Raw genomic sequence first — 27,462 nt, forward strand, 5'->3', positions numbered from 1 at the left:
CAAGTCTGTCTCACCACATCAAGATGAGGTAGAAAACAAGAATACTATTCCTAACAGTGTGATATAAATATTTAATACATAAAATGACTTCCTATGCACCATTTTGACTAATCATTATAATAATCCTGTAAGGAAGGCAGGGCAGGTATTTTTCGTTATATTTTGTGGATAAATAAACCAAGGTTAAAGTTAATGCGTTGTTCAAAGTCACAGAGCTATAAAGTGGCAGAGCCCAGTGCCACTGAGGTGAAGTAAGGAGGTAAAGGGAAGGGGATCAGTTCGCACTTGCTGCAGGGATCACATGGGAGCTGGAAGATTCTTGTTTCTCTCGTTTGTTTGTTTTTATTTATTATACTTTAAGTTCTGGGATACATGTGCCATGGCGGTTTGCTGCACCTATCAACCCGTCATCTAGGTTTTAAGCCGCTCATGCATTAGGTATTTGTCCTAATGCTCTCTGTCCCTTTGCCCCCTAACCCCCTACATGCCCCACTATAGGATATTCCCCTCAGTGCGTCCAAGGGTCCTCATTGTTCAGAGCGGGAACATGTGGTGTTTGGTTTTCTGCTCCTGTGTTAGTTTGCTGAGAATGATGGTTTCCAGCTTCATCCATGTCCCTGCAAAAGACATGAACTCATTCTTTTTTATGGCTGCATAGTATTCCATAGTGTATATGTTCCACATTTTCTTTATCCAGTCTGTCATTGATGAGCATGTGGGTTGGTTCCATGTCTTTGCTATTGTGAATAGTGCTGCAGTAAAGATGTGTGCATGTGTCTTTATAGTAGAATAACTTATAATCCTTGTTTTTAAGATAACTAGTTAATGTATCTTCCAAGTGTGAGGTGATGGCAATTCTTTAAAAGAAGAATTGATAGGACTTGGTGACAAATCATAGTACAAATTGATTATGGAGAAGAGAACAAAAAGATTTCTTGGCAGGTACATAAACATGGTGTCTATTTTAAATACACTTAAAGTATTGATCCTAGTCTCACATGTAATAAGAGATGCCTCACAAATATCTGTTGAACTAAAATGTCCATTAAGAAATTGTAGGACTAAAACTTGGGAGAAAGAGACAGATATCTTTGACCTATATTTTTAAGGATAGTAACAATAAAAATGAAAGTTAATGTTGTAAGAATCGATGAACTTTCTGAGAGAGAGAGAGTAGCTACCGAGAAGACAGTCTGCCTCATGAGACAGCACAATTCTCCTGGGTTTAAAACTCCTGCGTGGGCTGGGCATGTTGGCTCATGCCTGTAATCCCAGCACTTTGGGAGGCCAAGGTAGGCGGATCACCTGAGTTCAGGAGTTCAAGACCAGCCTGGCCAACATGGTGAAACCCCATCTCTACCCAAAATACAAAATTAGCCAGGCATGGTGGTGGGCACCTGTAATCCCAGCTATTTGGGAGCCTGAGGCAGGAGAATCGCTTGAACCCGGGAGGCAGAGGTTGCAGTGAGCCGAGATTGCCCAACTGCACTCCAGCCTTGGTGACAGAGTGAGACTCCGTCTCAAAAAAAAAAAAAAGATAAAACCATAAAACTCCTGTTCATTCAAGAGACCCCTATTAAAATGCAGAGCATCTAGTGAGCTAACAGAGGTTCAAACAGTACCAGCCAACACTTCAGAGACACTGTTTTTTACTGAAATAGGCCACCTAACAAGGTCAAGGCAGCGAAAGAAGCTTCTGGGCAGTAAGTGTGTGAATGATGAAAGGAAGATGAATGGGAGGTAGGAAGGTGGGAAAAACGGACTGAAGCTGTTTCTCATTTCTACCTAGGACCAGTCTTGCTCTTAAGTATAATGAATACCAGGTAATCTTATCAACATTTCTATGATAACTACTAGCCTAGTTTATTTTAGTCAACACTCAGCTCTGCTTAGAATGTCAACTATATTTTTAAGAAGCAATGAATTCTTTTGCAATTTGAAATGTATAGATAGGTTAACATGCTCGTATTTTGGAATGTAGACATTTGCCTAGCCTTGAGAATAAGAGCATTTTCCATTTTCCGGATGTTTAGCCCGTGTCCCCTGCTGTGTGTTGGCATGTGTCACAACCCTGCAGCATGTGAGTGAGCGGTGACCACACTCATTTACAGGAGTCCAGACTCTGACTGGATGATGGTCTGAGGTTGCATGACTGGTAGTCATGGACTTGGGACAGATCTATCTGATTCCAAAGTCTCCATCATACTGTCTTCAACAGTGTGGCTATTTTTATTTTTGAAATAAGTTGGAATTCAAGACCGAAATAAATAAGAGACTGCAATACATTTCTAAACCTTCCAGCAGCTGCTATCCAGCCTAGCATATCATAGGTACCTGTTTTGTTTTATAGAATCGAATAGGTAAACTTCTGACTGATTTTAAGCCTGTCCTGACTCTTTTGTGATAACAAGCTACTCAAAATGGTTTAGTTAAATGAAGCTTTAGCACAAATCCTCATCTGGAAAAAATGTACAAAGTTAATGATTCAACAGTAATCGTTATTGAAGTAATTGATAAGAAAATATTGCCTGATAGGTTATCTAACAAGAGAGAGGCTCAACACCTCTTTGGTGGGATACATGCCGGGCGTGGTGACTCATGCCTGTAATCCCAGCACTTTGGGAGGCCAAGGCAGGCAGATCACCTGAGGTCGGGAGTTTGAGACCAGCCTGACCAACACAGAGAAACTCTGTCTCTGCTAAAAATACAAAATTAGCCAGGCATGGTGGTGCGTGCCTGTAATCCCAGGTACTCGGGAGGATAAGACAGGAGAATCGCTTGAACCCAGGAGGCGGAGGTTAGAGTGAGCCGAGATGGTACCATTGCACTCCAGCCTGGGCAAAAAGACCGAAATTCCATCTCAAAAAATAAAGAATATGGTTATTATTATTTAGTATTTGTACAGTCCAAAAATATATATGTATTTGGTAAGAACAAAATATTTATTTGCTCAATGCTCTACACAGTTCCAGCCTAAACTAGGAAAACAAAATATATTAGGACCAAGATACAATACCCAAGGGGGTGGTCAAATGTCAGAGGTGTAGGACTAATTATTATTTATTTATGTTTCTGGCTCTGCTGTGGGAACCTTGGTCTTGACTCCTCTGAGTCCCAGAATCACAATCTTCAGGAAGAGATTCCAGCCACACCTCTTGTCCTAATCCCTAATCTTAGCTCAGGAAACCAATAAGCTTCAAATGTACATACCAGGATGTTTTCCTAACCCTCAGCAAGGACTCAACCATGAGAGTGTTATTCACAAGGAGGTCCACGTCCCTTCTACGTTCTTTTTCTGGTTTAATACATCTGCCAAGGTGTCAATATATTCCCAGGATGAGCTTATTCTTGAGAACTAAATATGTTCTTCATTTTAATGTAAAGTTAGAATTCTCTATTCATGAATCATAAAAAGAGATGTGAAGTTATCAGCCATGCTCAGATGACCAAGGGAGCTGGGAAGGGTATTATAAACAAAACAAAAGGGAAAAAACTATTTTAAGGAATCATAACAGTAGAAAAAGTGCCTTGCTTTTATCTCAGAAGGTAACATTTCTCAAGCAGAAAAAAATAATAATAATAATAATCACTATACCTCCCAAAAAGAACATTTAAAATCTTGCTAGCAATGAAAGAAGTCACTATGTCTCCTATCAGTTTATAAACCATAAAATAGACTTTATGTCTGAAGCCTGAAAAACAGAATAAAAGCTGTATTTCAACATTACTCTTGCATTTGTTAAAAGAGGCATTTGTTAAAATACGTTTAAAATAATGAACCACTGGCATTTAAGTGTTTCTACAATGTTCTAAAAATGTACTCTGAATATTTTAGAGGAAAAGATGATTGGTAGGGCTACACCTTCTAATGTAAAACATACATGCTTTTAAAATAAACTTGGATTTTAAATTTTTAAAATTTTATTTCTGTCTTGTCTAGATTTAGCTTTATGAGTAATTTCACTTTTGCAATATTAACTCTTCTTTTTGAAACCAGTTTGTCAGCTGCTTTCGCGTTTTTAAAAATGCAACTAAAATTTTAAGCTTAAAACCTCAAATCTGTAAAATTCAGTGATTTTTTTTTTTACAACTCAGAAATGTGGCCTAGCATGATATTCACCCTTTAAATTCCTAACTTTAGAAAAACATTCTGTAATGTAGTCCTATATACCACCACACACACACACTCATATACACAGGCATATATATCTCCAATTTCTATTTTATTATATAGTGTGTATACATATGTAAACACATATATAAACATATTTTTTCTGACAAATCTCTTTAATAATGCCCTAGAAATAAAATCAAATAATAGATTTATTGAGCAGTGATACAAATAGTTCCAATGAAAAGAAATTACTCCAAATAATTTTTCCCATTTGCATTACTGATATGTAAATTTGATCTCTACCTTTATGTGAATAAGAAATCTAATTTTGGCCAGGTAATTATCAACCTGGTAATAAATCAAAATTACATGCATGGAAGAGGGAGAGATATTACAAACCATGTTCAAAACCAATTATAGTATAATAAACCTTTCTATATATTGGCAACCAGCTTATATTTTGATCAAGATTTTGCTTAACAGATCTTTTGAAATACCATTTCTCATTATGTTTTAATGTTCTCTCTCTGTGCACGTATGTGTGTGTGTGTGTATATATATACTGTTATATATAGTATATAATAGTATATGTGTGTACGTGTATATATACATACACACATACACATACACACACACATACTCTTTTAACTAAGATCTCAGTGAATAAAGAAGTTGACAGCTAATTTGTTAGTTAATTACTTAGGAAAAGAGATGTAGAGCAGTAAACACAAACTTCTATTTTTTCAGTTATTAGGAGTCATGTTTGAAACAGAGACAGAAATTAATATTTCATTTAAACATATTGATGTTATAGTCCCAAAATAAATAAAAAATTTCAAGAGGCTCAGTTTATCATTTAAAGTGTGTGATAATTTTTAGTAGAGAACCAAATGCTGTTGTGTATTGATAAAGAAAAAGAAAAGTATGTTAATATAATAATGACAGATTTTAATTTTCTCCTATGGTGACAGAAAAATCTAAAGTGACTTTTCCCTGTCACTTTGAATAACAAACTAATCCTGGAATGTTGGAGGGAGAATTTAGCACAACATGTTAAGGAAATGCAGATGGAACTGATGTTTTATTAGATGTGCTAAAAATATATTTATGCTAGGAACTCCTTTCTTATCAAACACCACGGGGGGCCAGTTTCTCATCCTATGAACACCAGTGTGCTTTGTGGGAAACAGCCTGTTCCCTTTATATTTAAAACTTGTATTGTGCTTTATCTGGAAACCCGAACAAAAAGTGTTGCTAAATTAGGAGATACATGGCATCTTCTCTCGTTGACATAGAGACCATGACTGTGATAAATATGGGCTAATATATTTTGAAGAGAAACAAATAGTCACAAGGGAAAAGTTTATACTCTCCTGGAGGAGAAAGGAAATAATTTCGAAACTTAAATATTCTGTGGGATAAACAATCACAAATCTTACCAAAGGTGATCTAGTACGAACACCCTTTTTTTTTCCTTGCACAAAGATTATAATCCTTATTTAACTTGAAAGGAAACTTTAGTTTTACCTTATAAAATAAGATAGAAATCTCTAGAGCAGGACACTGGCTGCCTCATCAGTTATTATAAATTTTATAAGAAATGACTCTCAAACTGTAGAGCATGAAATTAAGCAAAAACATTCTGCATATAAGAAGAGCATTCCTAGACCTTGCCCTCAAAGCAGATCTGTTATCATTCTAGATTTATCAGTGATGAAATTGAACACACTCGATTTTCCTACCACTGGTAATATTTGTGGTCAGCATGAATAGACTTTCTGAGTGCAGTTTTCAACTCCTGGCACAACAGTATCCTTCTTCCAAACGATAACATAAATCACAGAAAAGTATCTCCTCATATGTTTGGGATGAGTTTTAATTCAGAAACAATTCATGGTAATATTCTAAGAGATTGACTGAATTTGGTTTCCCAACTAAAAAAGGAATCAACTATTTATTATTATTTAATGAAGCTTTGAAGAATGAAGTCAATTATTCTTCAGTGCAGGTCAGTATTGCTTTTGAAATATTAGAAATCGAAGAATAGTAACAATACCTTAATCTTATCAAACACCATTGTTCTATGTACTTCTCATTATTAACTCCTCAAAGTGCCATAATAACAAGATAAAGTAGGTACCATGAGTATCACCATTTAACAGATAAGGAAAATGAAGCAACCTGACCAATATTAGATGAAGAACTCTGTGGAAAAGTCAGCTTTTGAAACCAAACAGGCTCAAACGTCTATTCTCACAACCACTGTGCTAGTACATCTATGATTTTTTAAAAGGCAATTGCTAATTTTCCTACCTTGTTGATGACATAATATTTTTGCTGTAAAGCAATGGTTGTTCATTTTATTTTTCAAAATGTTTCAGTGGAGTGCAGAGCCTGTGTTCCTCTTCTTTTATTTTATGACTCTTTTTTTTTTTTTTTCAATTGGATGTGATTTTTAAAATAATAAATGTTTTTTACACTCCAAAAAAAATGTGGAGTGAACTAGTGGGATCATACATAAATATTTGCATGATTTTCAATTTTTATATGGCAGTTATCTTACTTTTATAATAAGATTTTGCAGGTTGTAAGCTCAGAATTTCATGCTGAAAAATGAGAAAAATCCAAGTTCTTGTCATTTCCAATCATCATAATTTGTTTCTTTCTCTTTATAACAGTCACTCCTGTACTGACATGAGTTTTGGATAATTTTTTTTATTTATTTCAAGCGATGTACAAAGGGGACTCCTGCATTTTCCCCGTTCCCTGAAGAGATTAAAAACTTCTGAATGGAGACAAACAGGAAAAAATATTGTTGTGGAACTTTGCCTAGGCTTGATGAGAAGGAGGAAAGAGCTCTTACAGCTAAAACTAATCAGTAACTGTGGTTTCTCCAAACATGGAAGAATTTTCCATCAACAGTCACGATGGGGGAGTGTCTAGTTGGACCATCATGGAAGATGGATGTGAGTAAAACCGGATTATTTATTTATTATTTAAATGTAGAGACTTGACTTTAGTAGCATTTTGGGTGCTGTAGGTATACATAATTTGGTGATCTAAATTAAAGTATAATCCAATAAATGTTATACTTATTATTGTCATCCTTTCTACTGAAAATTCAAAAGAGAAAAAGAAAAGGAGAGGGGAATATGTTTGTGCTCTAATATTAGGATTGTAAGAAACTGTTCCAAATATTTCCAGTAGGTAGACTATTATCTAGTTTTTCTGATGTTTGTGCTGTTTAAATTCAGCAGATAATAGCCTTTGCAAGCATATAAATAGACAATGACATTTCAGGCATAATAGGCATGCCTAGTAGTGGCTTTTGTTTTGTTTTGTTTTTCTCTGAAAATAATCTTCTATAGTTACTTTATGTAGCTACTATGAAACAAAAGATCCTCCATTTACCCCACTGGATAAATTTGAAAAGATCGCATTCCACCATCCTCTTTCATCCCTACCTGTTCCAAACTGTAGATGGCAGTTTTGTCATCATGCCACCTGAATTAACCTATTAGAGAGAATAGAGAGCCTTAAATGTACATGTTTTATCAGAGTTATGCACACCCATTGTTGTGATGTTCTGCTCATGTTCTTCTGAGTTTCCTTAGTGATCTGGGGAGTTTGGATGATGTAGCTGCAATGACAGGAAAGGACACTGTCCATTATGGCCTTGAACAGACAAGATCCATTCCCTGTGGTAGAGCCTTATCATTCAGTCTGGACTGGAATTCAGTTGGCACTCATTTCCCCCTGTCCTGCCTTGGCAGGGATTGCAGTACACTAGTGATGACACAGCAGCCACACTGAGGGGAGTAGTGCTAATTCCACTCTCATGGACACCCATCTGTGGTGTATCATTGGTGTTTGGTGGCTTTTGGAAATTCCAATATATAGCACAGTCATTTCTGTTCCTAAGAGGAGGGGACTCTTCAACTTAGCAAGAGTATAATGAAAAAGTGGGAGTTAGCAACCATTAAAGTTGTGGTAGCTTCTGTTGGGCACCTAGAAACAAAGTCTAAAGATGAGAAAAGATCAATGAGCCCTGTGGTAGAATCATATGAAAACCTTACTTTGGGATATTTTTGTGCTTTTTAATGATTTCTGACTTTTAAATTTACTTTTCCAAAGCTACCATTCTTTCTCAGGCTCCAAACTAACACTGAGAAGCAAGATTTAGGGGCACTGACCATGCATCTGATAAGTCATTACTTCAGGAAACATGTACTAAGCCCTTTTACGTGACAGACACTGGAGTAAGGAAAATGAGCAAACAGCACTTGCTTCAAGGAGAGAACAGCAACATGTCAGAAAGCCAAACTAAATTAAAGAGAGAAAATTAAATTTCTCATTTACCGGCTGCAACAATAACATACAAATAAATTTACTGATCAATAAGGGATGTACTTTCAAGTAAGTTTTCAAACCCAGCAAGCAGTAAAACACTAACCAATACTGAAATAAAGCCAAAGGCTAACTGCAGAACCACTAATTTTATTTTCTAATCAGACAATATTTCAGGGTTGTAGCCTTCTCGAAAACCTTTAAAAATTAGCCTAATCCTTAAATACATGCTTTGCCTGGGAGTTAATACTAGGCATGAATAAAATTATTTTTTATAGGGAAGAAAACGACAGGTAACAAACAGATATATTTATGGTTTATAATTTAAATTCACATATATTCTGAATATGTATACAGTGTGTATGTGCATACATACACTTTCCTTAGAATTCCTTAGTAATTATGAATATGGTAATTGTTACTGTTAGTGTCAGAGAGATATCTAATAGGCTGATTCCAAATGAGTGTGACTAGACTAAAATTTCAGACGCTCTGGGAGATACCATCTTTTAATCAAGCATTCTTTATGAATATGCAGATAATTTCTGATGTTCAATAAAATAAAATTACCTTTAAGAGATTTTAAAATATAAAAACATATCTTACAATACTTAGACTTATACACTCGAGGGTAAAATGCTGCACACTTTCAGAAAGTACCACAATCCCAATTTCCGAAGTGGGAGAACGCCTCTCCTTTTCACACCATGTGCAGGGGGAAGAAGGGGAGGAGCAGGACACTGATCAAAGTGCAACACATGTACACGCATTTCCTTTCCGTCCAGCGTTGAGTACCACTTTGGGATGTGCAGATCCAGGTGAGGCACCACTCCATCCCAGGTCTGATGGATGCCCAGTCCCCACGGTCACCACCTCCTGCCCACCTGCCCTGGGAATGCCCCAAAAGGGCTGTGAAGGCCTTCTAAAAATGGGTTGAGCAGGTGACCTGAAGCAGTAGGAGGCAGGAAATTCCTTGCTACCACACTGGGATTTATGCAGATCGGATCCAAATCTCTCTGGATGAGCACCTGAATCTGAGGGTTTGTGCCCTGGAGCATCCCAGAGAGCCTTGAACTCTAGCAGCGACCTCCACAGTGTATCAGTGTGCCAGCTGTTATTGTGTGGTCTCCCAGTAGCTTTCAGCACAATTTTCTCACAATAGCATAGAGCCTGAAACTCATGAAACTGGGCAACAATTAAAGCTCACCCTGAAGAACTAAGGTGGCACAGGGGCCAGTGCTAGTGGCTGCACAGAGCGACATCTCTGCATTCCTCTCTCAGCTCATCTTCCCGAGGAAGAGAGATCCTGGTATCTCTCCACGAAGAACAGTTTCCATTCCTATCTGATGTGGTAACATTTGTTCCACGCTTAGCATTTCAAATCTAAATTGCTCAGTCCCATATAAGATATCCTTGATTGACAGGAAGACTCAGATGTACTGTTAGCTGAAGCTCAGCTAGGAGCCACAGATTTTGAGGCCAGACTGCAGGAACTCAATCCCAGGACTCTTATGTACCGTCCCAGAAGAACCCTGGAAGGACTTGGAGAACACAAATGACTTCTGCAGATGTACCACAAGAATGCCTCTTACTTTATGTGTTAGCTCTTATCTCAGTGTCAAATTGATAACAATGGTAATAAAGGAAGTAAACACTTAGCTGGTATTTACTAGGTGCCAGGCCATTGTAAAAGTTTATTTACTTTGGTTTATTGAATCCTCATGTACAAGGTGACAGGTACATTTTCTACCATACCCACTTTACAAGTAAGAAAACTGAGGCCCATCTCTCAAAATGTTTTGGAGAAAACAGTGCTCAGAGAATATGCATTCCTCTGAACAACTAAAGCAGATGCAGCCTCTTTTTAGAAGTTTTCTGAAGATCCTTATTCACTGGGCAAGACATATCATATCCTCTTGTGTACCACCCCAAATTTTAAGAGCTTTTCCCAAAAGTCTATTTTTTCAGGTCACAAGGTTCTTTATTGTCCCTAGAGTTTATATCATAGCCACAGCAGTGAAAGGATTGTCCTCTGGTTCATTCCCAAAATCCCAAATGAAAAGCACAACTTTTTTGTTCTGATGTCGTAAAGTGCCCCAAAAGGGCACTTTACATGTCATAAAATGCCTCTGAAGTGCCCCAGGCTCTCATTTCCTTTATACCCCCACCCACACCAGCCAAATTTAAACTATCGTCTCAGCCTTACAATTTTATTTAACATTCTATTATAGTATTTTAATATTGCAAGAGAGTAATTTTATTTTATAAATATTTATTAATAATCTATGCTGAGTCAGACAATCAGACAACACAAGGAACATGAACCAGACAGGTAAACATTCACATACTCCCAAAGTTTTTTCATCTGGTGGAGGACTCAGACACTTAACAGATAATACAGCACACAAATGTGCTAGGAAAGGAGCAGTAGCAACCACGGGGAAAAGACATCTTTACAAAGGTGATTTCTACGTTGAAATAATACAGTTGGCGAGAATATTGTCAGGTGAGGAGGCTAAGATGTGGAGGCTGACGGTAAGAGCTAGGTGGAAGGACGAAGCACTTAGGCAAGCAGAACATCATGTTCAGGGTCAGGAAAGTGGAGTTTATCATAAAGCACAGGTGAGGAAAGCAGCACCATCTGGCTGAAGATAGAATTTATTCAAGAAATGAGATTGGAAAGGAAAGCAGGAGTGTATAACAAGGATGGTAAGCCACTTTAGGGAGTTGGCACTTTATTCTTGGGGCAATGTGGAATCACTGAATGATTTTAGGCAGAGAGTGATGGGATTTGAGTTACATGTTAGAAAGATCACTGTCTGAAATAATGCAATCAATTCAAAGAGAATATTCTAAAGTCAGAGACCTGTTTGAAAGGCTCTTTGAGTTGTGCAGGCCATTTTTGTGAGGACCTAAACAAGGATTGTGGGAGTATGAATAGAGAGAGAAGTGGTTGCTTCCCAGAGCTTTTTAGGACATAGCCTCTTTGGGAAATTGTGATCAATGGTATATTGGGCAACAGGGTCTGTTGCTGAATGCCGTTAACTAAAGGAGGGGCACAGGAGGAGAGCAAGTTGGGAGGAAGATAAAAATCAATGAGTTCATACTAGGTATTTCAGTTTTTAGCTGGAGTATCCAATTGCAGATGTCAAGTTAAAAGAAAATATATATGCACACCTAGAGTTCAAGGAATGATCTGAGATGGATTTATAATTTAGGAGTCAATAGCAGATTTAAAATGTAACCCATAGGAGAATATATGATTGTTTAAAGAAAATACAGAGTAAGAAAACTAAGAAGACCCAACAAGCACCCCCTCCCACTCCTTATCTCCTATATATTCATTCATTTATTTCATATTTATTGAGTGCAATTATTAGGTGAGTTGCTATGGAAGGAAAGCAATATATTCTATCAGAGAAACTGAGAACCAGAGAGGCTAAATAGCTTAAAAAGTATGTGTAAAAACTGGGACTAGTTCTCTTTCCTAGTTGAAAGATATTTCTATTACATCCATTTACTTCTAGTTTAAATTACACATGCTTTTCAGAACTAGTGGAAGTTCAAAATCCTCACTTCTTAATTCCTTGCCCTTTCACTCCTGTATTTTCATCATTCTTACATTTGCTTTAATATCGTAAATTTGCCACTGTCAGTAGGCAGCCTAACGCTCCTTAGATATTATATGTTATGGACACATATCCTAAATCAAACTATCCTTTATTCCTAACAGTCTATTTTGTTTACAAAAATTCAATGGTATCCTTTATACAAATAAACAGAGAAGAAGTCTGTTTATAGTTCTTCTAGTAAACAAAAGGATCCATACTTCCTACTGCAGCCTTGTAAATAAATAATGGGGCTGGGTTTGTCTCAGTTCCCATCCCACTGCTTCCAGATAAATTCCTCCTGGTGACCTAAACAGGTCCTTTCTTCTATGGCCCCAGTGTGGAGAAGATCACTTGTTGCATTTATGTTTATGGCTCCTACTCCTCAAAAACCCATTACATCAAGACAACACAGATCACACTGTATTCCAAAGCTCCTACTTTCTTGCTTGAGTTTAATTTAGCACCAATTTGGTGTGTTATGATTCTGTAAGAAGTTTTTATAGTATCTCTTTATTTGCTACAAGTTTAAACACAATATTAACAAATTATTTGCTTTCACACTATCTCATTTTGCTCAAGTGTTCCAGTTTATTATTATTGTCCCTTGGGAAGTAATTGTGCTATTTCTGTTCCTACTCCTTAATATGACTTCTGTAATTATTCTGATTATTATTCAGCATAATTCTGGGTTTCCTAATTAGTCACACCTCTTCAATTTGTCATCCTGTGTTGTTATTGTTTAACTTCTCTAGAATAAAGACCGCCTTATTTTGTGTGCCTAACATCTAGCACTGTGCCCAGCCAGCATACAAGAGGCATGCAATAAATTATTATTTTGTGCCTTATTTTGTGTGCCTAGCATCTAGCACTGTGCCCAGCATACAAGAGGAATGCAATAAATGATTATTCAGTAAAGAAATGCATGAAGGAATGGGTGAAGACACTGCTTAATCATTATGATTTGGCTAGATTATCTTTGGATCAATATTATTCAAAATTCAAAAAATACTCATACTTAGAGGTATAATGGGAATAAATTAAATCACTTGGCTAAATTAAAATAACTTTAAAAATCATAAAATTTATAGAAATAAATATAGTGAAAGATGTATGAGACAGCTACAAAGAAAACTACAAAATGTACTGACAGAAGTTGAGAAAGATTTAAATAATGAGATACACCATGTTCATGAATTGGAAGGTTCAATATTTTAAAAATATCAGTTCTTCCTAAATTCACTTATAAATTTGATGTAATCCTCCCAACCAAAATTCCAGAAGGTGTTTCTGTGGAAATTAATAAGCTAATTTTATAACATGTTTGAAAATGCAAAAGACCAAGAATAGCCCTGGACAAAGACTACTGTTAATACAAGAAGTCAAGCCAGTCACATATGAAGCTATTATATTTAAGAAAGTTTGCTATAGACTCAAGGATAAAAATATAGATCAGTGAAAAAGAAGAGTGCATTCAGAAACTGACCCATTATTAGAACTCTCACCTGGTTTATGACAAGGGTGACACTGCAGTGCAGCAAGGAAGGATGGGCTTTTTACATAAATGATTTGGGGTCAGCTGAATTTTACATGGAAAAAGTGAATCATGACCCCTTCCCAAACCTCACACAATACACAAAAATCAGCTGTAGATGTACAGGAGATCTAAATGTAAAAGTAAAATAATAAAGCTGTTGTTAAAAAAGTAAAAAATCTTCGTAACTTAAAACCAAGCAAAAGGTAACTTAAATAAGGTTAACAATGTACCAGCCATTAAAAAAAAAGTCATAAATTAAACTTCCCTGTTAAAATCACTTATATTAATCAGAATATGACTAAGGATTGAAAAGGAAATAAATCAACTAGCAGAAGATATTTGTTAGGTATCTATTCAACAAAGAATATTTTATTTCCAGGATTATGAGAACTTCCACAAATCAATCAGAAAATGGCAGACAATTAAATTTTTTAATTAGCCAAGAGTTTTGAACAGATATTTTACAAATGAGGATATCCAAGCCACTAATAAATATATGAAAGATATTCAGTTTCAGTAATCATCAAAGAAATGCTAATTAAATCATAGTGATATGCCATGTACATACACACCAGAATGGCTAAAATGAGAAAGACAATGCCATATTTAGCAATATTATGAAGTAACTGGAACCCTAGACAATGACAGTTTTCCAGACTGGTTGAACTGATTTGCATTTCCAACAATAATGCAAATCAGTTCAACCAATCTGGAAAACTCTCAGTGTCTAGTAAACCTGAATGTACTGAAATGCAATGACCTAGTATTTATTACTTAAGAATATAAACCACAGAAATGTCATTACAGACTGAATTGTGTCCTTCCAAAATTCATACGTTGAAATCCTAACCACTAATATGACTGTATTTATTTGGTGGCAGGGGCCTCAAGAAGGTCATCAGGATTAAATGAAGTAAAGAGGATGGAACCCTAATTCAATAGGAATGATGTGATTATAAGAAGAGAAAGAGACACCAGAGCACAGAGGCAAGATGGTATGAGGACACAATGGGAAGGTGGCATCTGCAACTAAGGAGAGAGGCTTCTGGATAAACCAAATTTGCTGACCTCTTAACCTTGGACATCCAGACTCTAGAACAGTGAAAAAATAAATTTCTGTTGTTTAAACTACACAGTCTTTGCAACTTTGTTATGGCAGCCCTAGCAGACTACCAGAAATGCATCCAGATGTTCACAAAAATAAATGTACAGAATGTTCCTAGCAACATTCTTGCATTTGGTTATTCTGAGAATAACCAAAGCGTAAAAACAGTCCAGATGTCCATCAAGTGTAGGTCATATAAATTATGTTTATTCCAAACAATGTAATTTGGCAATGAAAACTAACAGATTACAGCTAGGCACAGCAACATGAATAAATCACAAATACAATGTTGAGCCAAAGAGACTAAGTACAGATGCGTACGTCTTGAATGATTCTATTCATATAAAGTTATGATGAATCAGCCAGAATGAATCTGCTATGTTAGAAATCAGGAACCAGGAGACTGGTTACCCTTGGGGGTCAGTAACAAAAAGGGAGTGAAAAGGGGCTTTCTGAGTTGTTGCTAATATCCTGATTCTCAATTTCAGTGAATGCTGGTTGCGTGTATGTGTGTCTTTTGTGAAAAGTCACAGCACCATCACTTATGCAGCTTTTTGTATGTATGTTACACTTCAATAACAACAAGTAAGTGATAGATCTGAGACTAAAACCCAGGTTTTGAGGCTCCAAATCTCTTGACTTCTCATTACATTGTTTAAATGGTTTTATATTCCAATTATATCAGGTAGTTTTAGATATGTGTATCTAATCCTTTCCCATAATCAATATGAACAACTCTTGTCTTAAAGATCTAGAACTTTTGCATGACTAAATAGCTCCCAGTAATAAGGTTCTCTTTACTGAGCTACCCCTTCCTTTTCTTTTCAGAACATTTTTTGTTCTCTTTAATTCAGAGAGTTGGTGGCTTCCATATTTATTGTTTTCTCCCATGAAGCTTAGAAGCTGGCAGGGTTTTTCTGCTCAGAAAATGCCCTGCATGCTTACACTGACTGGAAGTTTCCCATGCTGAGTCATGCTGGGAATATGGAAAAGCCCCTGGCTTTGAAAGTTCCCAGAAACCATTTAATCTTCAATTCATCAAATGCACCCAGATTCTAATTATGGCAAGACGCAGTACATGGATTTTCACTTCTTACTTTTAACTCATAGCTTTTCATTTAAATCTCCCAAGTATTTACTCTTTCACCTAATTTTTTCAAATCCAACCCATTCTTTTTCCCCATGATGAAATCAACTGAGACATGTTTCTGAAGTGCGGCACAAGCCATAGGAAGGGCCCTCATTTCCACGGATTTTCTATTTATTAATTTAAAATTAATTAAACCTAAAAAGTGTTCATGTCAAAAACTTTAATATATTTTCATTCCTTATCAGCAGTTCTAACTGCCGTTTTCATCCATTTCTAGGTATACATTATCTTATGATAAAATAACTTTATTTTATCATGAAATAAATATAATTGAAGAAAGAAACATAACCAAAACTCTTGGAGAGTAAAAAAATATATACAGGTCATTTTTACCCCTTCTCTGCTATTATAACACCTCCCATTATCAGTTCTCTAAAAGAACAATTCCAAACCTCAGAGTGTGCTGAGTCAGTTTATCTGCTTCTCTGCCACTTTCTTACTAGTATTTTTTGGACAACAATCATATCCACCTCTCTGTCACACTAGCAGGAAAGATATTTATTTCCACATATCCCCTCCAGTTTTCTGCACATCTGGCTTCCTGTTCCCCTCTCCAAAAGCTGCTGCTAGCAGTCACATTTTTTTTCCTGCTAATCAAAGAAGAAAAGCAAAATCCATCTCTCCTCTCTCTCTCTCCCTCCTTAAATCCCTTTTTCCCACCTAACATTTGGAAAAACAATTGCACAAGAAATTAGAAAACTCCAAACATATAATATTTTCAAATTTCAACAAAATTTATAAAAGATACATCTTTTTATTTGTGCCTCAGGATGCACAGAAAATAATGGATTTTCATATCGAAAAAAAAATTTCAATGTTTCAAGAAAAAAAATGTAGCTGGACCAAGCCTTATCAAGCCATGGATGTGATCCCTTTACTCTTGACAATCAAGGACTCTAATCTACAGGTCTTTTACTTCTAACTCATTCTAAAATACATTTCAGCTCGTAGTTCCAAAATTTAGCCTCTTGAACCGCTTTTCCTGTACTTAAACTTCATTCCCTATCTCATTTTTCATGACTTTCTTTGCTGTAAAGGTCATGGATTAAATTACCATATTGCTTCCCATTATAATTTATATCAACAGGTATTCATTTTCTTAATGAATCAGCAACTATTTATCAAGAGCCTATCATATACCAGGCATTGTTTTAGGTGCTGGAGCTACAGATATGAACAAGACAATCAATAAGAAGTTGCACTAATAAATACATAACACAATACCGAAACGTAATGTAACTACCAACAACGACCTATATGAAAAGGAAATTAAGATAATCCCATTTATGATAGCCTCAAAAATAGTAAAATACTTTGGAATACATCTAACCATGGAGGTGGAAAATTTGTTCACTGAAAACTATAAAACATTGATTAAAGAAGTTAAAGCAGGCACAAATAAATAGAAAGACATCCTGTGTTCATGGATTGGATGAATCACTATTGTTAAAACATCCATATGACTCAAAATAATCTATAGATTCAATGAAAATCCTGTCAAAATCTCAAAGATGTTTATCACAGAAGTATTAAAAAAAAAGCTCTAAAATTCATATGGAACTCCAAAAGACTCCAAACATCCAAATAAATCTTGAGCAAAAAGAACAAAGCTGGAGGCATCACACTTTCTGATTTCAATATGTATTACAAAGCTACTGTAACCAAAACAGTATGGCACTGGCATAAAAGTACAGAAAAATGAAACAAAATAGAGACCCCAGAAATAAGCCCACATATGTATAGTCAACTGATTTTCTACAGAGTGCCAAGAATATACAAGGTGGAAAGGGTAGTCTTTCAATAAACAGGGTTGGCAAACCTGGATATCCATCTGCAGAAGAATGAAATGGGATGCTTATCTTTCACCATACACAAAAATTAACCAAAATCAATTACAGGTGTGATGTAAAATGTGGCACCATAAAACACCTAGAAGAAAATGTAAGGGAAAAACTTCTCAACATGGGTTTTGACAAATATTATTTCTTAAATAGGACACCAAAAGAACAGGCAAAAATAGCAAAAATAGTAGTGGGACTATAACAAATTTTTTAAAACTTCTACACAGCAAAGAAAATAATCAACAGAGTGAAAAGGCAAATTATGGAATGGTAAAAGATATTTGCAAACCATATATCTGATAAAGGTTTAATATCCAAACTATATAAAGAATTTCTGCAACTTGAGAGCAAAAGTAAGTAATTTGGTTAGAACATTGGAAAAGAAATCAAGTAGACATGTCCCCCAAAAGGACATACAAATGTCAACAGATAATATAAAAACATGCTCAATATCATTAATCACCAGGGAAATGCAAATTGAAACCACAAACAGGTATCAACTCACATTGGTTAGAGTGGCTGTTGTCCAGAAAACAAGATAACAAGTGTTGGTGAGGTTGTGGAGAAATTAGAATCCTCGTATACTGTTAATAGGAATGTAAAATTGTACTGCTGCTATGGAAAACAGTATGGCAGTTTCTCAAAAAACTAAAAATAGAATTACCATATGATCCAGCAGTCCAACTTCTGGAGATACATATAGATAGATATATAGATAGAGATATATATATATATGTATGTGTGTATATGTATCAACTGAAATCAGGATCTTGAAGACATATCTGCCCTGTCATGTTCACTGCAGCATTAGTCACAATAACCAAGATATGGAAACAACCCAAATGTCCATCACAGATGAATGGGTAAAGAAAAGGTGGCATATATATACAATAGAATATCATTTAGCTTTTAAAAGAAGGAGATCCCTTTGGGAGGCTGAGGCAGGCAGATCACCTGAGGTCAGGAGTTTGAGACCAGCCTGACCAACATGGTGAAACCCTATCTCCACTAAAAATACAAAAATTAGCCAGGCTTGGTGGTGGGCGCCTGTAATCCCAGCTATTTGGGAGGCTGAGGCAGGAGAATTGCTTGAACCTGAGAGGTAGAGGTTGCGGTGAGCCGAGATCATGCCATTGCACTCCAGCCTGGGTGACAAGAGTGAGACTCCATCTCAAAAAATAAAATTACATTAAATTAAAAGATAAAATGAAATAAAATGAAGGAGATCTTACCATTTATGATAACATGGGTGGATCTGTAATACATTATGGTAAGTGGGATAAGTAAGTCACAGAAGGACAAATACTGCATATTCCTCTTATATATGAGATACCTAATCAAAGGTACTGAAGTAGGCAATAAAATGATAGTTACCAGGGAATGGTTGGGAGGGTGAAATAGGAAGTTGTTGTTCAATGTGTATAAATTTACAGTTAAACAATATGAGTGAGTTCCAGAAATCTGCTGAACAACCCAGTGACTAGAGTTAACAATAAGATTTTGTGAACTTAAAAATTTAAGAGAGTAGATCTCATGTGAAGTGTTGTTACCACAAAAACAAAACAAAGGGACACAAGGAAAATTTGGAGGTAATGGATATGTTTATTACCTGGCTTGTAGTGATGATAACATGAGTATATACATTTGCCCAAACCCACCAAACTGTGTACATTAATTATGTGCAATTTTTTTGTATACTAGCTGTACCTCAATAAAGCTGAGGGGGAAAGTGATGTTACTGTAAACAAATAATTTGGCCTCGTGACGGGTGGAGAACCTATTTTAGAGAGTGTGCTGGGGAAGACTTCTCCAAGGAGAAGACTTGAGAAGGAAGTGAGGACCCTACTAAAGTGAGAGATCAGCACAGGCAGACAACTTGGATAGATCATTTCAGTCTGGGAGAGGTGAGAATAGGGGAAGAGGTTCAGCAAGAGGAAGTCTGCGAGAAAAGGTTCAGCATGGCATGTTTCAGGATCTGCAAAGAGGCTGGTATAGTTGGACAGGAGTGGGGGCAGGGTAAGAAAGGAAGTTGGAGAGCTTACCAGAACCAATCATTTAGGGCCTTGTAGGCAATGGCAATGAGTTAGAAATTTATTTGGCGTTTATCTTCTAAATTATATTTGGAAATATGTATGAACTTTATTCAGTTACTGGGAGACACTGGAAAGTCTTGAGCAGGGGAATGACTTTAATTGACTTAGACTTGCGTTTGGTCTTGCTGGCTGGGATGTGGAGAATTGACTATAGACGTAGCCAGAGTGCAGGGAGACCTCAGGACATCCTCTGTCTCTCCTGGTTATGCAGACTTGGACATTTCTCAGATATGGCACAAACATTCCGTATTAGCAGTTCACTCTCTGCCTTTTCCTCATCTATCTTGCCTAACTCAAACCTAAGACTCCGCCACCTTTCTGCTGCATCAACCTAAGCTGGTCCCTGCTAATGGAGAGCAATCCATACACCCACAGCTGACTTACATTTATTTGTTGGAGTCCATTTCAGGGAGGAGACTACCCCTCATATTGTCTTACATCCAATTTCTGCCTCCAAAGAAAGAAGTAAAAACTAAAAGGCAGAAATGAAATCCACAGGCAGACAGCCCGGCGCCACACCCTGGGCCTGGTAGTTAAAGATCGATCCCTGACCTAACCGGTTATGTTATCTGTAAATTCCAGACATTGTATGGAAAAGTACTGTGAAAATTCCTGTCCTGTTCTGTTCTGATCTGAGTACTGGTACATGCAGCCCCCCGTCACATACCCCCTCCTTGCTCAATCGATCACGACCCTCTCACACAGACCCCCTTAGAGTTGTGAGCCCTTAAAATGGACAGGAATTGCTCTCTCGGAGAGCTCAGCTCTTGAGGTGGGAGTCTTGCTGATGCTCCCAGCCAAATAAACCTCTTCCTTCTTTAACTCGGTGTCTGAGGAGTTTTGTCTGTGGCTTGTCCTGCTACATTTCTTGGTTCCCTGACTGGGAAGTGAGGTAATTGGCAGATGATCACAGCAGCTCCTTAGGTGACTTAAACCTGCCCTGTGGAACATTCCTGACAGGAACTCTGGCCAGCCTGAGCAACACGGATCCTGAGAGTGCTCCCGGATAGGCATTTGCCCTGGTGGGACGCCTCACCAGAGCAGTGTGTGGCAGGCCCCCATAGAGGATCAACACAGTGGCTGAACACTGGGAAGGAACTGGTACTTGGAGTCCATACATCTGAAACTTGGTAAGACTAGTCTTCGGAACTTGCCCACTCCATTTGAGTGGAAGCGTGGCCTGATCACCCACAATGTGCCTTTATTGGCACACCTTTATTGGTTTTGGTTTTGGTTTGAACTTAGTTTGAATTGCTTGACAGGACTGGTCTTGGGAACTTGCCTACTCCATTTGAGTGGAAGCATGACCTAATCACCCACAGCGTGCTTGTACTGGCACTTTGGTTTTTGTTTTTGACTTGACTTGGATTGCTTGATACTTTGGTTTTGGTTTTGTCCTGGCTTGAATTTCTGGATACTCTGATTTTGGTTTTGATTTTGGTTTGGTGTAAACTGTAAAAGTGTGTGTATGCCCTTTTCACCCATTCTTTGTTTTGTAGTGTGCATGTGGTATGAGTGTGGTGTTTTGTCTCAAAGAAGCATGGGTCAGGCACAAATAAGCCCACCCTACTAGGAACTACATTGAAAAATTTCAAAAAGGGATTTAAGCGAGACTATGACACCAGGAAAGCTTAGAACTTTGTGTAAAATAGACTGGCCAGCATTAGAGGTAGGTTGGCCATCAGAACGAAGCCTGGACAGGTCCCTTGTTTCAAAGGTATAGCACAAGGTAACCTGTAAATCCAGGGCACCCAGACCAGTTCCTGTACATAGATGCTTGGTTACCACTGGTTTTAGATCCCTCCACAGCAGTTGAGAGAACTGTAGCATAAGTGGCTGGCAGAGGCAGAGAAAGAGAGAGAGAGAGACAGAGAAGAGAGAGGGGCAGAGAGGAGAGACAGAGAGAGAGACAGAGAAGAGAAAGAGAGAGATATAAAAGCAGTTAAGAAAAAAATGTATCTATTCCTTTAAAAGCCAGGGTAAATTTGAAACCTATAATTGATAATTGATGGTATTCTCCATAACCCTATAACACTCCAATACCACTTTGTTGTCAGTGTAAACAAGGGAGTATCCTGAAAATATTGAGGCCTTCCTATCAAAAATTCTTAACCCGCAGATGGCCCAAATACATTCAATCTGTAGTGGCAAATGCTTTGCTAACACAAAAAAGGTAAAATAATAATAATAATAATAATAATAATAATAATAATAATAATAACTTTAGAGGAAACCTCATTGTGAGCACACCTCACTAGTTCAGTTCAGAAATATCCTAAATCAAAAAAGCAAAAAAGTAGCTTACTAACTCAAAAACCTTACAGTTTGGGGCTATTCGTTAGAAAAAAGCAAAAGCCATCTATACCAATTCTAAGTTAATTTGGACAAAACAACGTCTTGTTAATAGCAAAGGATAATTAAAATCCCAAACTTACAAGGTTTTCGGCAAAACTAAAGTATGCTAAAAGTTAACAGTGTAACATGTTTTATGGTAACTTCTATTCTTGTGGCCTTAGTCTACTCCACAGACATAAAAGAAGTTCACTTTGGAAAAGAATGGTTGTCATCTTAAAAAAAAAAGGAAAAAAGCGGGGGTGGAATTTATGTAAAAAGGATATTATATGGTAAATTCTTGTCCTGAAATAAGTTAGCTGGTTGTTTAAAGAAAGAAATATTTGTAATAAGTCAGAAAATTGAAGCATGTTGAAGAATTGCCTGTGGAAGTCATGAAAAAAAAAAGGTTATAAAAGGAAATTCATGCAAGAAATGTTGTATAATTTAAAAGTAATTAGGCCTCCTAAATGTAAAACTATTAAAGAAACAGTTTATGTGCAGGGTATATAAAAAAAGTAAAATATACTTTTAACAGAAGAATTATAAGGAGGCATAAGAATGTAAAGTTTTACCTACATTAAAAGGTTAAAAATATGTATATTTTGTTTTAAAGGTTTAATCAAGTTTTGAAATGTTAATTAAAAAAAATTTCTGTGTGTAAACATTGGCTAAAATTAAAGAGGTATCATACAGTTTTTCTGTAAACTGGACATTAAAATAAAAGCATAACAGATTTTTCTTAAAGTACCAACCTGCTCTTTAGCAAAAATTATAAAAGGTTAAAAAGAGTCTGTAAAATCCTACCTTATAGTCAAATATTAAAAATTAGATAAATATGTCTACAAAGTTTTATTAAAATTAAGTTTAACATTAATAACACACTAATATAAAGGTAAAATTTAACTTATCTGGTGTAAAAATCATACAGGGAGCATTGTTAAATGTAAAATGATATTTGACTTTCTTTGGTTTAAAAACTAAAAAAAAAAATAAAGGAAATTTCTCAGTAAAAAGAAACTAAGGACTACAAAGTCCACTGCCAAGGTTCCCACATTTAAAACAAAAGGTCAATTCCTTAAAAATTATATACTTGGTTTATCTTCCACTTTCCTTTCTCTCAAAAACTAAAAGTCATTTAGCACATGTACCACCCTTAGAATTTCTGGTAAATCAGCACCAGCCTGAAGATCATGTTCTCATCAAAAGCTGGAAAGAAGAAAAACTCGAGCCAGCCTGGGAAGGACCATACCTTGTGCTGCTAACCACCAAGACTGCTGTTCATACAGCAAAAAAGGATGGTCTCATCACACCCGAGTCAAGAAAGCGCCACCCCCTCCAGAGTTGTGGGCCATAGTCCCAGGGGAAAACCCTACCAAACTAAAGCTAAGAAAAATTTAACTGTTTTCATCTATCGTATTACTCTTTCTTCTTTCCTTGTTCTATTGCTGAGCATCTAGTTATTAACATAACCAAGTCAATTTCGCCTCAAACTATTGCATTTAATGCTTGCCTTGTTATACCCTGTGAGGACTTGCCAAGTCAAACACAGCTTTCTACTTCAGAAAAGTATTTCTGTTCCTCCTGACTCTCCTTAGACTGGGCATTAGTAAACTAGGACCATTTAATCCGGGGAGATTTCAAAACAGACCCCAGTGCCAACCAGGAGCCTTGCCCTCCAATGTAGAACTTTTATGCCATAGTTGGTCCAACATTCTGTGGACCACTAAAGAGCAAGGTTGGACTGCCCCAACAGGTTTTTGTAATTTCCTAAAATCATACATTCATTTTACTAGAGGAGCATAGAAGTTAAAGACTTAAAACAAACTTTAGCAATTAAGACAGGATACCAAGATGCAAATGCCTGGTTCAAATGGATCAAATATTCCATCTACACGTTAAACAAAAGCAATTGTTATGCTTGTGCACATGGTAGGCCAGAGGCCCAGACTGACCCCTTCCCACTAAGGTGGTCTTCCAGTTGACCAGGCATAGGCTGCGTGGTAACTCTTTTCCAGGATTCTACAGCCTGTAGTAATAACTCACACCAAGCTCTCTCTGCTATATCCCTAAGTCCGGCACCCTGCAGGTCAGCCACTGAGGGCCATACAGCTTCCGTCTCCCAACATTAAGTTCACTTCGTATCTCTCATGACAGGGAGGAAACTTAGCATTCCTTGGAGACCTGAAGGGATGTGATGAGCTTAAGAATTTTCAAGAGCTTATCAATCAGTCAACCCTTGTTCATCCCTGAGCGGATGTGTGGTGGCATTGTGGTGGACCTCTACCGGGCACTCTGCTGAATAACTAGAGTGGCACTTGTGCTTTAGTTCGTTTGGCTATCTCTCTCACCCTGACATTTCATCAACCAGAGGGAGAAAAAATAAGACATCGTCAAGCGAGAGAAGCCCCTTATGGGTCGTTCAACTCTCACATCTGTTTAGATACAACTGGAGCCCCATAAATTTAAAGCTGAAATCAAATAGCTACAGGATTTAAGTCAATATTTTAGTGGGTGACAGTTAATAAAAATATAGATTAGCTAAACTACATCTATTACAACCAACAGCAACAAGCTTTTCATGAGTTTAAAAAAAAAAAAACCTCATGTTGACCCCAGCCCTGGGGCTACCTGACCTGACAAAACCCTTTACACCCTATGTGTCAGAAAGAAAAAAAATGCAGTTGGAGTTTTAACCCAGACTATAGGGACCTCGCCAGGATCAGTGGCCTATCTCTCAAAACAACTAGACGGGGTTTCCAAAGGCTGGCCCCCATGTCTAAGGGCCCTGGTAGCAATGGCCCTGTAAGCACAAGAAGCAGATAAGCTAACTCTTGGGCAAAACCTAAACATAAATTCCCCCCATGCTGTGGTGACTTTAATAAATACCAAAGGACATCATTAACTAATGAATGATAGACTAACTAGATACCAAAGTGTGCTCTGTGAAAATCCCCACATAACCATTGAAGTGTACAACACCCTAAACCCCGCCACCTTGCTCCTGGTATCAGAGAGCCCAGTTAAACATAACTATGTAGAGGTATTGGACTCAGTTTATTCTTGTGGGCCCAACCTCTGAGACCATCTTTAAACATCAGTATACTGAGAGCTGTACATGGATGGGAGCAGCTTCACTAACCCCTGCAAAGTGACTCTGAAGAAGACAACAAGCCCTGCTCCAGTCACACCCGGAAGCTGACTGGTCCACGCACGGCTGAAGCATGAGAAAACTCATCGTGAGACTCATTTTCCTTAAAATTTGTACTTGTACAGTAAGAACTTCAACTGACCTTCCTCAGACTGAGGGCTGTTCCCAGTGTGTACATCAAGTCACTGAGGTAGGACAAAAAGTCACTACGGTCCTATTATTTTACAGTTATTATAAGTGTACTGGAATTCTAAAAAAAAACTTATTCATATAATGTTATTCTATATAAGGTATATAGCCCAGGAAATGACCAACCTGCTGTGCGTTATGACCCATCTGAGCCTCCCATGACCACAGTTTTTAAAATAAAATTAAGAACTGAAGACTGGTGAGGGCTCATAAACAATATGAGTAAAGTGTTAGCTAAAAAATAAATAAATAAGTAAGAAGAAGAAAGATAATAAATAGCCCCGTGAGAGAATCATACAATGTTATAGGCCTGCTACTTAGGCACAAGATGGTGCGTAAGGATACCAGACCCCCATTTACATGCTCAACCAAATCATACAGTTACAAGCTATCTTAGAAATAATCACTAATAGGACCGGCAGAGCCTTGAGTATTCTGGCCTGGCAAGAAACTAAGATGAGAAATGCTATCTATCAAAATAGGTTCACTCTCAACTACTTGCTAGCAGCTAAGGAGAAGTCTGTGGAAAATTTAACCTTTATTAATTGCTGCCTGCACATAGATGATCAGGGGCAAGTAATCAAAGATATAGTTAAAGACATGATGAAACTGGCACATATGCCTGTACAAGTGTGGCACGGATTTGACCCTGAGGCCATGTTTAATAATGGTTCCCAGTGCTAGAAAAATTTAAAACTCTTATAATAAAAATTATAATAGAAATAGGAACCTGCTTACTGATCCCTTATTTACTACCTGTACTCATTCAAATGGTAAAAGGTTTCATCGCTACTCTAGTTCACCAGAATGCTTCAGCACAAGTGTACTACGTAAATCACTACTGATCTGTCATGCAAGAAGACATAGATAGCGAAGATGAAAGTGAGAACTCCCAGTAATAAAATGAGTGAGAGTCTCAAAGTGAGGGGAATAAGGGAGGAGACCACCCCTCATATTGTCTTATGCCCAATTTCTGCCTCCAAAGAAAGAAGAAGTAAAAACTAAAAGACAGAAATGAAATCCACAGGCAGACAGCCCGGCGCCACACCCTGGACCTGGTAGTTAAAGATCGACCCCTGACCTAACCGGTTATATCATCTATAGATTCCAGACATTGTATGGAAAAGCACTGTGAAAATTCCTGTCCTGTTCTGTTCCGATCTGATTACCGGTACATGCATCCCCCAATCACGTACCCGCTGCTTGCTCAATCGATCACAACCCTCTCACACAGACCCCTTTAGAGTCGTGAGCCCTTAAAAGGGACAGGAATTGCTCACTCAGAGAACTTGGCTCTTGAGACAGGAGTCTTGCTAATGCTCCCGGCCGAATAAACATCTTACTTTAACTCGGTGTCTGAGGAGTTTTGTCTGCGGCTCATCCTGCTACACATTCTATAACTTCCCTTTCACTCAGAAAATACCACCAGGGGACTGGAATGTTCTAGAATCTTTGTTTCTTACATTTAGCATTCCTTATTTTTTACTGGGTCTAGAATTTAAGCTCTCTAAGTTGAAAATACCCAAGCTGAATAAGTATGCATGTAAATACAATTTTGTTCAGTATTGATTTTAGAAAAGTTTTAAATGAAGCAATTGTTCTTTCCAAAGATTCTTCATCCAGTAGACAATGGAAACGTTGGTTCCTAAAAAATCTTGGAATTTTACATTAATCCACAGCTTGAAAGGCAAGCGGGAATGTTAAAGAAACATTCCAACCAATTTTGCACAGGTCAAGGAAAACCACGTTTTTTCAAACATCATGTCTCTAGTTTATTTATAACATCAGGTACCTACAGGCTTCCGGTGTTGGTGGAATGCAGCTGACCTCGTAGAAACATTTCTGGCTGCTCATTTACACTGAAATATCCCTAATTTCTGGTAACACAAGGTACATCATGTACAGCACAACTACTAGTTTAAAGCAGAGTCAAACTAAAATACAGAATGGCTGTTCCCAGTCATAAGCACATTATCCCTACTGAATAAAATGAAAA

At 37.2% G+C, this 27,462-nt stretch overlaps 2 long non-coding RNA genes across 2 annotated transcripts in view; one reads left to right on the top strand and one right to left on the bottom strand.

Annotated features, from left to right (window-relative positions):
* Positions 1 to 27,462, bottom strand: part of LOC111522134 — a 680,649-nt gene that overhangs the window by 611,834 nt on the left and 41,353 nt on the right. The gene's annotated exons all lie outside the window — the stretch shown is intronic.
* LOC111522127 lies at positions 1,665 to 16,685 on the top strand. The gene is made up of 3 exons (XR_002725171.1): positions 1,665 to 1,823; positions 6,844 to 7,080; positions 14,488 to 16,685. It is a non-coding gene; the product is annotated as an uncharacterized LOC111522127 (long non-coding RNA).

The sequence above is a fragment of the Piliocolobus tephrosceles genome, chromosome X (assembly GCF_002776525.5).
Source record: "Piliocolobus tephrosceles isolate RC106 chromosome X, ASM277652v3, whole genome shotgun sequence".
Taxonomy (NCBI): domain Eukaryota; kingdom Metazoa; phylum Chordata; class Mammalia; order Primates; family Cercopithecidae; genus Piliocolobus; species Piliocolobus tephrosceles.